Genomic DNA, 11699 nt, shown 5'->3' with positions numbered 1-11699 from the left:
TGCTGGAAGAGCAAATGGACAGGGATCTGGCAGCACCTCTTCCCTTTCCCCGTGAGCTCCCGGCGCTGGCAGAGCGTGTGTGTGTCGGCAGTGCCACGGCATCCCGGCGCTCCACCTCTTTTTGACAGCTGTGGCAAAGGATGAGCAGAAGCAACATGAGCCTCCTCATTCTTTTTTCCTCTCTGGCCCATGAGACTCTGTCTTAGTCTAATATTCTTGGTGCAGGGTGGGGAAGGTTATGGGGTACAGGACAGGTGAAGATCTGGCCTCCAGGTCATCATCTTCACACTGCTACACTTGTGCTGAAACAATGAAAGCAGCAATGACTGTAAGAGAAAAGGAGAAAAAAGGAAAGGCTGCGTGTCAGATGAGCAGCTCCAAAGGACATCACGAATCCCTTCCATCACTAAAGGCCATTCAGGTGGGTTCCCTGGGCAGCTGACCCTGAGCCACAGAGATCTGCAGCAACTGCTCTGCAAACCTAACGGCCTGTGGCAAAGAGCAGCAAACACCCAGAGACCATCCACATCTGAGAGTGCTGAGGGAGCTGCTGATGTGATTGCTAAGCCTCTCTTCATCATTTTTGAACAATCATGGAGGACAGGTGAGGGCTGGAGAAAGGCCAATGTCACTGCAGGCTGCAGCAAGGGCAGGAAGGACGACCCAGGAAACTCCAGGCCAGTCAGCCTCACCCCCATCCCTGGAAAGGTGATGGAAAAACTCATCCTGAATATCATCACTGAATATATGGAGATGGTTATCAGAGGGAGTCAACATGGCTTCACCAAGGGGAAATCCTGTTTGACCAACCTGATGCCTTCTATGAGTGCATAACCAGCTGGGAGATGAGGGGAGAGCAGCAGGTGTCATCTGCCTTGACTTCAGCAAGGTGTTGGACACTGTCTCCAATAACATCCTCATCAGAAAGCTCGGGCAGTGTGTGCTGGATGAGTGGACAGTGATGTGGATGAAGAGCTGGCTGAATGACAGAGCCCAGAGGGTGGAATCCGTGGCACAGAGTCGAGTTGGAGGCCTGTGGCCAGTGGAGTTCCACAGGGATGGGTTCTGGGGCCGGTCTCATTCAACATCTTCATCAACCACCTGGATGAGGGGACAGAGGGACTGTCAGCAAGTTCACTGATGACACCAAACTGGGAGCACTGGCTGATTCCTCAGAGGCTGTGCTGCCATTCAGTGGGATATTGACCAGCTGGACAGTTGGGCACAGAGGAACCTGCTGAGGTTCAACAAGGACAAGGGCAGAGTCCTGCAGCTGGGGAGGAACAACCCCCTGCACCAGGACAGGCTGGGGGTGACCTGCTGAAGAGTAGCTCTGCAGAGACAGACCTGGGAGTGCTGGCTGATAATAAATTAAACATGAGTCAGCAATGTGCCCTCGTGGCCAAGAAGCCAATGGCAGCCTGGAGGGCATCAAGGAGAGTGTGGGCAGCAGGTCGAGGGAGGTTGTTCTCCCTCTCTCCTCTGCCCTGCTGAGGCCTCATCTGGAGTCCTGTGTCCAGTTCTGGGCTCCTCAGCTCAAGAGGGACAGGGAGCTGCTGGAGATTGTCCAGTGCAGGGACACCAAGATGATCAGGGCACTGGAACATCTTTCATATGAGGAAAGGCTGCGGGACCTGGGGCTGTTTAGTCTGGAGGAGACTGAGGGGAGATCTTATTAGCATTGATAAATATCTAAAGGGTGGGTGTCAGGAGGTTGGGACATCTCTCTTTTTTATAGTAGGCAGCAACAGGACAAGGGGTGATGGGATGAAGCTGGAACACAAGAAGTTCCACTTAAACATAAGGAAAAGCTCTTTCCCTGTTTCAGTGAGGGAGCCCTGGCACAGGCTGCCCAGAGGGGTGTGGAGGCTCCTTCCTTGGAGGGCTTCAAGCCCCGCCTGGACATGTTCCTGTGTGACCTGATCTAGGTGACCCTGCTTCTGCAGGGGGTTGGGCTGGATGATCTCTAAAGGTCCCTTCTAACCCCTACCATTCTTTTCTCCCTGTCCACTGGCTGGTGACTGACATGGGGTATATAACTGCCAGTGAACCTCCAAGAACTTACCAACTTGTGCACAAGAGTGTGTACCTCTGTCAGATGACATCAAAGTGAGGTATTATTTCATCCAACAAGGCCTTGATGACTTCTCTGGCTTTGCTGGTCCTACAAGGGAATGCCTCTGGCCAACCTGAAAAAGTATCTGTTAACACCAACAAACACCAATAACCTCCTTTTCATGGAAGCTCAGAACAATCAATGTGCCATTGTTGTCCTGGAACGTTTCCTTTCCCAGTTGTTCCCATCTTAACTCTGTTTGCTGTATTAAGATTATCCCCTGGCCAAACCCCACTCTGCTGTGGGACTTGTTTAATTGTTGTGGGAGGAGTTTCGTGCCACTACCTCACCACACAAATATCTGTGGAGAGTGTCAGCTCCCCAATGTGGTTTGTTATGTTCTTCCACAACTCATTTCCATAATAGGCCAAAAAGGACTATTATGTGTCCATCAGGTGTAAAAGCTCACCCATTTGCTTGTCCTTTCCCCCATTAAATGTTTATCATCCTTAGATTAATTTGGTGATCCATGTGGTAAACTCAGTGTGGGGCCTAGAACAACACCTTCATGTTCACTTGTTCTGCTGCTTTTCTTGCCCCTAAGTCTGCTAATTTGTTCCCAGCTTCTTGGCCAGTGTTACCTCTTGGTTGTCCTTTGCAGTGTGTTACTGTGACCTGTGCTGCTCCCATCACTACTGTGATGTCTCAGCATCCTCCAGAGCATCTGCCTTTAAATCTGGCTGGCTTGAACAGTTCCTATTGCTTCAGGGTTGTCCTGTGTCACTGGTTCCAAAGTTTCTCCACTGAGGAAAGATGCAGGACTCACAACATCAGCTGTTACCATGTTAACATCATCCTGTCTGGTACAAACTGGTACTTTAAAAACCGACAGGAGGAAAGCCAATGATTTCCTCTTTGCTGTAGGAGGGCAGAAACAGTGTGAAGCACTAACACAGTCATTTTCTGCCCCAGAGTGCTTTGAAACATCAGGGAGTCCTAAAACCAGCGCCCTCACGAGCTCCTTTTTGAGCTGTTCAGAAGCCTGTCTAGCTTCCCCAATCCATACCAAGCTGGATGAGTTCCCATTCAGGAACTGGTATAAGGCTTTCACTACAAGTCTGTATTTATATACCCACAACCCACACCAACCTGTCATTCCAAGGTCCTGAGTCCTTTCACCCTCCTGGGGCTGGGTGTGCAGCAGGTAGCTTCTTGTTGTGATGTTCCAGTTCTTCTTGTCCTCCTGAGACGTCAAATCCAAAGTAGGTCACCTGTGGTTGGATCAGTTGAACCTTCTGTTGGGGAACTCAGTACCCACTTGCTCCCAGAAAACTGAGTAAATGTATAGCCCATGGTATACAATCCCCTCTAGTTTCTGCAGCAATCAATAAATCATGCACATTTTGCAGCAAGATCCCCTTTTCCCATGGGGGATCCCAGGTCTCCAGCTCCTGGGCCCATTGGCTACTTTTAAACCCCTGAGGGAACACTGCCCAAGTTAACTGGGTTTGTCTGCCAGTGTCTGGGTTCTCCCAGCCAAAGGCAAACAATGTTTGACTTTCCTCTGCCAGTTCTAAGCAGAAAAAGGCATCCTTTAGGTCCAACATAGTAAACCATATTCCATTCTCTTTTAGTTTCACAAAGCAAATGGTTTTGCCCCCACTGGATGTAGCCCTTTGACAATTTTGCTTATTGCTCCTGTACTAATTGATAACTTCTTCCATCAGGCTTTTTTTTCCCCAGGTAAAACAGAGGTATTACATTCAGATTCACACTCTATTAATAGCCCAAGGAACGATTTGAGGGGATTTGGGGTGTGCACACACCTGTGCCTTCTCATTTGTTTCCTTAGTTTAAAAACAATTGGTTGCCAGTAGCTCCCACTACACTAATAAAGCTTTTGCCTACGAGTTTTTTATTGAATACACAAAAGGAGACTCTGATATCTACCCACAATTCAATCTCTCTCTCCTGATTTCTCAAAGCCTCTGGCTCCTTGCACATCTAACACTGGAAAAGGTTTTACACATGCTGGGACACTGGGTATCAGACACACAGTAACTGTGACATTCAAAGGGGGTCAAAAACCTTTCCCATGTTGGTTATAAAGTGTTTCACACAGACACACTGGCAGTAAAAGCAGTGAGGAGAACAGAGAGGGGTGGTGCAGAGACCAGCTCTGCAGCTGAGATTGTTCACAACTGGTGCAGGTAAAATTCCTGCTCCCCAAAGCAACACTAGCTGCAACTTTCCCATTCCACTTGGGGTCATTGGTTTGCAATGTTGGCTGCTTGCTTGTTTTTTCTCTTGGGGCTGCTTTGTCTCCATTCCAACCAAACACCAACTGTTAGAAGGCAAGGCAGTTTTGGCAGGAAGCAAGCTCCCTTGCATTCCAGCTTATCCTCAGGTATCACAGGGGCTGGGGGTGGCTGGACTTAGATTCTGAGTGATACCCCATTCAATATTGTTATTTCAGTGATATTCAAAATACACCCTGACAAGAACCAACACGTCAAGACAATAACCATAACCCAGTGAGCAGAATATGGGTTGTCAGAGTCAGATTACAGACGACAATCATACCCAAACATTAGCTCCATGTACCACAAAAGCCATTAACTGATATTCAACACCATAGTTCAATTACTGAGAGATCAAGATCCCAGAGCTGCCAGAGTCATCTTAATTTACCAGCCACCATCAAACTTACACAGAGGCCACCATTGATTACAGTACTTAACTGGACTTTTCTGATTCAAGATTCCCCCATGCCCAACACCAAAATTCTTCCAGTGGGTCAATACACATCCCAAGGGGCTTTTCTTTAGAATACCTCCACTTTGTTGTCCTCCCATCTTGAAAGAACGTTAACCAAAGGATAACACAGCTCATCAGGCCTCTCAAAGCCCCCATGGCCCGAGTGCACAGCAAGGGCTGGCAGCCCTGCACACACTACTTCTGTGCAGACAGCACTTCTGCCACTTACCAGTAGTTCCCTGGACCAGCCCCCACAATAAAACAAAGGAAAGAATACCTTTTTCCTCACTGGGTGCATCTGTTCCCACAGGGAGCTGACTGAGGCGAGTAGTCCCTCTGGGAAAGCTCCTGGGGGTACCCACAGGGACTCCTGTTCTCAACAGGTCCTGCAGCAAAGCAGACACGGGCTCATCTAGGGTGCCAACTGATTCAAAGCCTGAGCTTCCAAACCCCTCCTTATGTGCTTTCTAACTCTCCTCACTCAGAGTGAGAGGTGAGGGAGAGCTGGGTAAAGATTCCCTAATCAGGACTCAACAATAGAGCTGTTCCCAAGCAGGGACTCTTTACTGCAGTGCGGGATGCACAGGGGAATATCTCCAGCATCACTACATTAAACAACCCAGCATCACTACATTAAACAACCCCCTCATTTTTATTGCCATAAAGGTACATCATTTCCAGAGTGATTATGACATTCCCTCCCCAACAGTTACCAATCATGTCACAATTGCAGGGATCTTAGTTCCTGCAGGTTGCCACTCTCAGTGCCCTGGCCCTCACACACACAGTATCAGTCAGAACACACACACGGAGTGTTCACTGAATTTTGAGGCCCTGCACGCAGTAACACACAGAGCTTGAGTCTCCCTCTAGTGTCAGTGTCCCCCAGCACCAGCACCCTCCCCTCCACGGCATGTACTGCTTAACCCAGGCTGTTCCTGCTGCACACGGGGCTGCCTCTGCACCTGGGAGCTCAGAGCCTTGTCTCATCAGTGACAGGCAAGACAACGTGAAATATATGAAGCCCCCACTCCCCCACCATCACAGCTCTGGCAGTTGAGAGCAGCTGAGGGTCTGGTGCATGATGTTTGCCTTTCCACACGGATCCATGTCAGCTGGACGCCATCCCCAGATGCCCAGTGCCCCTCGCCCCTAATTGCATTGTTTCCGCTGATCTCTGATGAAATCATTTACATGTCCAACAACAGCTTGTGGCTGCAACAGTCTTTAAACTTTATATGAATTTTCCATATGCTTGTTTGCTAAAAAGAGACCAAACCAGCTCTGAGTTAGTTTTTTCCCCCCTCCAATTAACTCTGTTTTCTTTCACTCCCTCGCGTGTATTTTTTCCTCTCCCCCCCTTCTCTGGTAGTGCCAACAGCAGAACAGGAAGGGTGGCTGGACAGAGGCCAAGCTTCTCTCCAGATCATTTCTCTTCCACACACACTGAAAGCCCAGATTCTGTTTGTCATTTGCTCTGCTCTCCCAGCATTGTGTCATGGCGATGGTATTGCTGATGGATTTGGAGCTTGCCTCGTAGAGCCCTGCACAAGGTTTTCATAAGCACATTAATCTTAAAAGAAAAACTGTCAGAAGCAAACAATACCCCTCTGAGTGATGTTGTAAAGACACATACTAACTCCAAACATTCATTACCAGAGAATATTCACTTATAGAGCAACTCCATTTCCTCTTGCTCTTTTTTAATAGGTACCTGATACCCAAAGTACTTCCACATTGGAAAATTTGCTCAAAGATGGGAAATTGCCTGAGATAAAGCTCCTTAACAGAATCCTGTCCAGCCCAGCCCCAGCACAGCTCCTGTTGGGCTCAAGAAGGGGGAGATCTGCTGAAGCTGGGGGCTGGCAGCTCCTCTCTGGGGTCTGCTCCCAGTTTGAGGTCCTTCTGTGCCCCTAAAACTCTTTATCAGGAGCTGGGCATGACCAGGTACCCCAGATCCCCCCTGGAAGAGGGAAAGCAGCTGTGGCTACCAAACCTCACCCCAACTCTCTTCTGCCTGGAAACTGTTTTTAGGTCTTCCATGCCAGTGGCTTTGGGCACCCCAAGGCACACAGACACGAGTCCTGTTGGGAAGGAGCAGCCTGTGTGGCAGGAATAAAACATCTGAGATCGCTTTAAATGTCACTTGGAGCCAGGCCAGCAGCATAGGCAAGGAGAAGCTGGTAGCTTGTTTTAATTTAATGGTGTTGAAGTGTTCTACTGCAATTAAGCATCTGAAAATTAAACAGAAACAGTCATTAAGTCTGGTGATACAAACCCACTAGACCAGAGAATGTAAATTATTTCCAATGGTAAATGCCAGAGCAGTGTTTATGATAGGGATGTTTCCCCTTATTAGCCATTATCTGTTGTGTTAAATCAGAGCAACTTAATCCCCAGGAAATTCATCACTGCAGATGTTGAACCTTGGAGCCTGCAGCAGGTCACTCATTCAGCTGCAGGCTCCTAAAGGAGGTGAGTGAGAGTTTGGAAGAAGGAATGTCAGCACATGTCAGAAGAGGACAGGGGGATGTCCATTCCTCTGGAGCATTTCCCGCTCCTCTGCTCTCCCTGTCCCGCAGCCATCCCAGGGATTCCCCTCCTCTCCCTGCCCGAGATGAGGACTGCATAACGTGCCCTTTCCTCACAGCCTTGCCTGGTACCTGAGGTGGGATGCAAAGCCCTTGGACTTCTGCTGGACTCGGGTTTGCTCCCCTAAAAGGACATTGTGTGCGGAGGGAGAAATAACCTGATCCAGACCATTACCCTGGGGGGCTGCAGCACCTGCTGAGGCCAAGTCAGGCTGCTTCTGAGCGAGGATTTTGAGGAGGAATTGGTGTTTTTATGCCAGTAAACTGTATAACAGTGACACCCAAGTGCCTGTTAGGAGGAAGATAGAGGTGTTTGTCTCCTTAAATCAGTCCTTACTCACCATCATCACTTACTCATCTCTTCTTCTACAACCACCAACATTTTCTGCAGGAGTGCACCTTCAGACAAGTCACCTTCTTCTGAAGGAAAACAAACCCAAACAACCAACCAAGAAACCCAGAAGGCACGAGAAGGGCAGTGGGGGGCTGAGGCAGCAATGGTGAAAATCACCCACTGAGCCTCACTCATGGGGAGGGGGGAAATGATGGCAGAGAGGGGAAGGACAGGTCAGCTCCCCCAGAACCTCCTGGGCTGCTGCCTCCCGCCCTGGGCCACGTGCCCAGAGGCTGGCTGTGAATCAGAGGGTGCTTACCCAGGCGCTTCTGAGACCTCAGAGGGAGGAAAAGAGCCCTTTAACCCCCCCAACACTGGCCGGATAACACAGACTGACAGCCTGGACCTGTAAAAGTCCCCCGTGAGCTACTTCTGCAGCGTCTGTTTTACGAGGCTGAGTCCAGCTGTGCTGTGAGCACCAGCCAAGCTCCCTTTCAGGTAAGCACCCACATGCCTCTGTAAACCCCTCATTCCTCAGCAGAAGCGTATACTTACGTCTGATGGACTTGGGTGAGACTTAAGCCGAGCTTTGCAGTTAAGGATGTGTTTTAAGAGCATTCCTGAAGCGAGGCTCTGAGACCCATTGACGTGAACAGACAGATTCCCCATTGGCTTCTGAGGGGGTTTTCTTGCCTGAAATGGAGTCCAGATCTCATGAAATAAATACCCACGTCTTTGTAGATGGGGAACCACATGGAGCCTGATGAATGCTTGTTCCCAGAAAAGGATCCAGCTTATTCATATGCCTACATCATGTGTATTAAATTCTCCTGACATCTACCACAGTTCTGGTATATAAATGGAAAACAGAATAGATACTGTGCCCTGAAAGCACTCAGCTAGTGATGCCTGTGGGTTAGTGGCAGGAAGCATTGTTTGTGTGCAGCCTTTACACACTGTACTTCCATCTCCCTCTGACCTTGCCTCATTCACAGTGCATCTGAATTACTGGCTGGGCCATCCATGAGGGCCAGGGGTGCTGGGCTGAGGGGGAACTCTGCTCTGCTATGGTAGTGCTCAATTTCCTTGGGATGCAGAGGCTAGGGCAGGATTTGGCCCTCGGTGCACGTCACGAGCCAGGGCTGGCCTTGCCCATCCCGAGCCAGCAGCTGTTGGCCCTGATGGTGATGGGTGCAGAAAGGCTGGAGCATTGATAACACCCCTCCCCAAACCCTTTCTGGTGGATGGGGAACAAACTAAGGCAGCAGAGGGAAGTCAGGTTTGCAACAGAAGACAGGATCCTGCTGCACAAAGAAGTGCTGAGCTGGAGAGCAGAGCTGTTGAGGTGGGATGCAGCAGCACGTGGCCATCCTGCTGCTGCCTCTGGTACTGCCCACAGCCAATAACACACCCTAACTCCAACAACCCCAGGGGGATTCCAGAATTCCAGCAAGGAGCTGCTGTGTTTGCATCCTGTGGTCCCCAGAAATGCAGATGGTCCTGTTCCAACTCTCAGAGCTCCTCCCCACTGCTGTTCTTCCAAGAGACACACCACATGACATGATGGAGAGCACCTGGCTGAAGTGAAGCCTCGAGAATCCTGCTGTCCCCGAGAGCTTTGTGCCCAGGCCATGGTGCATTGCTGTGGCAGGGAGGGAGACTACAAACCTGGCAAACCAGCTCTAGGAGCTGGCAAGATTTAATTAGGGGTGCCTGAAGCAAGTACTGCAGGACTCTGTGAGGTGCATGGCAGGGTTGAGCTGCTGTACCCACAGGAGGAGGAAGGGCTGTGCCTTCATGCAAGGTAGGCTGCTGCTCACAATGCCTGCTCTTGGTCTTTGCTCAGTCCTCCCCATCTTCAATTTTCAGAGCCTTGTGTGAGGAACATACTGCAGGTAAACCAGCACATGCAGCAGGAGTGAGAAGCAAAGAGAGCATCACTGGGGCCGTCCCTGTGGAGAGGTGCTTCAGGGCTGAAGGAGCTGGCTGGAATGGACAAGGCAGCTCTTCACAGCTTCACGTGCTGTAAATCCCATTTATATCCCCCATGCCACATACAGGGAGAAATAAACAGAGCTTTGTGATGATTACCCAGAGCCTTTATGATGGTTATAATGTTCTATGATGCTCACCTCGCTATTGCCTCACTACCCCAGTGCATTTTCACATCAATACAAGTTTCTGCTGTGAAATGATCCATGAAGAGGGTTTACCTGCCACTAAATGGCTCTGAACCCCATGAAATGCTTTGGTACAACATCATGAAACATAGCTCTTGGCCTCCTGGAGCAATATGCTGAGTGCATACCTCATCCAGTGCCCCTGTTAAGAGCTATGAAGTGTGGCACCAGGTCGTAAAGAGCTGCAGAAGGGATGTTGTACTCATAGCCCAGCACTATAAAATTTAACCTGTTGCATCCTTCACCATCCCTAACTGGTCCCTTCTTTTACCATAGCTGACAGCCTGAGGAGTGGGTGACAGGGGAGGCAAGGGCCAGAGTTGCCCCTTGAAGCTGCCCCTTGGTTGTCCAAGGCTCTGCTACGACGAGGAGGTCTTGCCCTCAGGCCAGATCTTATCTTCAGGTCCACAGAGCCTGTTGCTGTCTGAAAGGTGGGACAGGTCTCGTTCTTCTCTGAGATCTGAACAGATCATTTCTCTTGCCTTTCCTCCAAGCCAGTGGCTCACATCACCCTGGTGTATCCCCTCCTTTTTTCCCCACCCATGGTCCTTCCCCAGAACTCCCCAGGGATGAGAAGATCCCCCACAGAAGCGATGGAGAACCGTCTCAGAGCACCTGGGGCTGACATGCCCCACAGCTCCATGCCATAAAGCCTAGCTCACCTCAGCATGAGTAAAGACACCTGAATCTCACCTGAAACACTTCCCAGGAGGAGGAGATTCCCTGCTCCTACCCCAGAGCTGCTGAGCTGTCCCCACACACGCTGCCAAGCACAACAGAGCCACCCCAGTGCTATTTCAGCCCACGCAATGTGTTTTTCCACCGGCACAACTTGACGTTCGTTTCCCTGCCAAGTGTGCAGCCTTCCCACTTCACCATGGCCAGGAGAAAAGCATCCCAACAAGAAAACGAAGGAAGAGGTTTCACAGCCCTTCATCCCTTTAGTTGCCACAAGCTAATAAGCTGAACTTGCTGAGATTTACACCCAGGCAGAGATTTGCATATGGGCTGAACCCTCTCAATCTAAAGATAACATGTAGAGGAGACCCTCCCTTGAACACCCAGCACTGTCAGTCAGGGTGCTAAGAGGAGTTGTGCTTCTGTCTCAGTCACTTCTGAGGCAGCTCAGACTCCTTCATCTGCTGCCAATATTTCCTTCTCACTTGGAGTATATTGGGCCGTGGATCTTCTGTATCCCTGACTCCAGAACCCAAAGGGTCAGCCTCAGATCTTGCCAGGGGCTTTTTGCCAGAAGCTCCAGGTAGGGCCATTCTCTCCAGCTGCAGTGTAAAGCACATTTTTCACATCTGCCCCTGTGCAGACTGGCCTGAGCAGTTTCTTGTTTTACCTGTTGAAAGCCTTGCTGTTGTTCAGGTCCCCATTTGAAGTCATTTTTCTTCCAGGTGACTTGACAGAGAGGATTTACAATCATACTGTAGCTGGGAATATGCATCCTCCAAAACCCCACAGTGCCTCCTGGCTACAGGCAAGGCCCCTCTAATGCTGATTATTACACTTACCATTCACTTTCTGTGGGAAGGAACTAGAGGTCCCCACTACATCTCTGGGGAGCTGCTCACTACAAACCAGAGCAGCATTTTTCCATGGAGGATCCCCTTTTGTTTTCACTTGTAGCTCCCGTACTCTTGTCTCTAGAGCCATGGCATGTTTTACACTCCACCTTCTCACATCCTCTCCTCAACAAGCAGCACTGCAGGGAGCACACAGCAGGCAGGAGTCTGGATACCACCACCATGGGAACAGCTGAAGGAGCACTGTGA

Source organism: Colius striatus, chromosome 2, assembly GCF_028858725.1.
Source record: "Colius striatus isolate bColStr4 chromosome 2, bColStr4.1.hap1, whole genome shotgun sequence".
Classification (NCBI taxonomy): Eukaryota; Metazoa; Chordata; class Aves; order Coliiformes; family Coliidae; genus Colius; species Colius striatus.
This window is presented reverse-complemented; position numbering follows the sequence as displayed.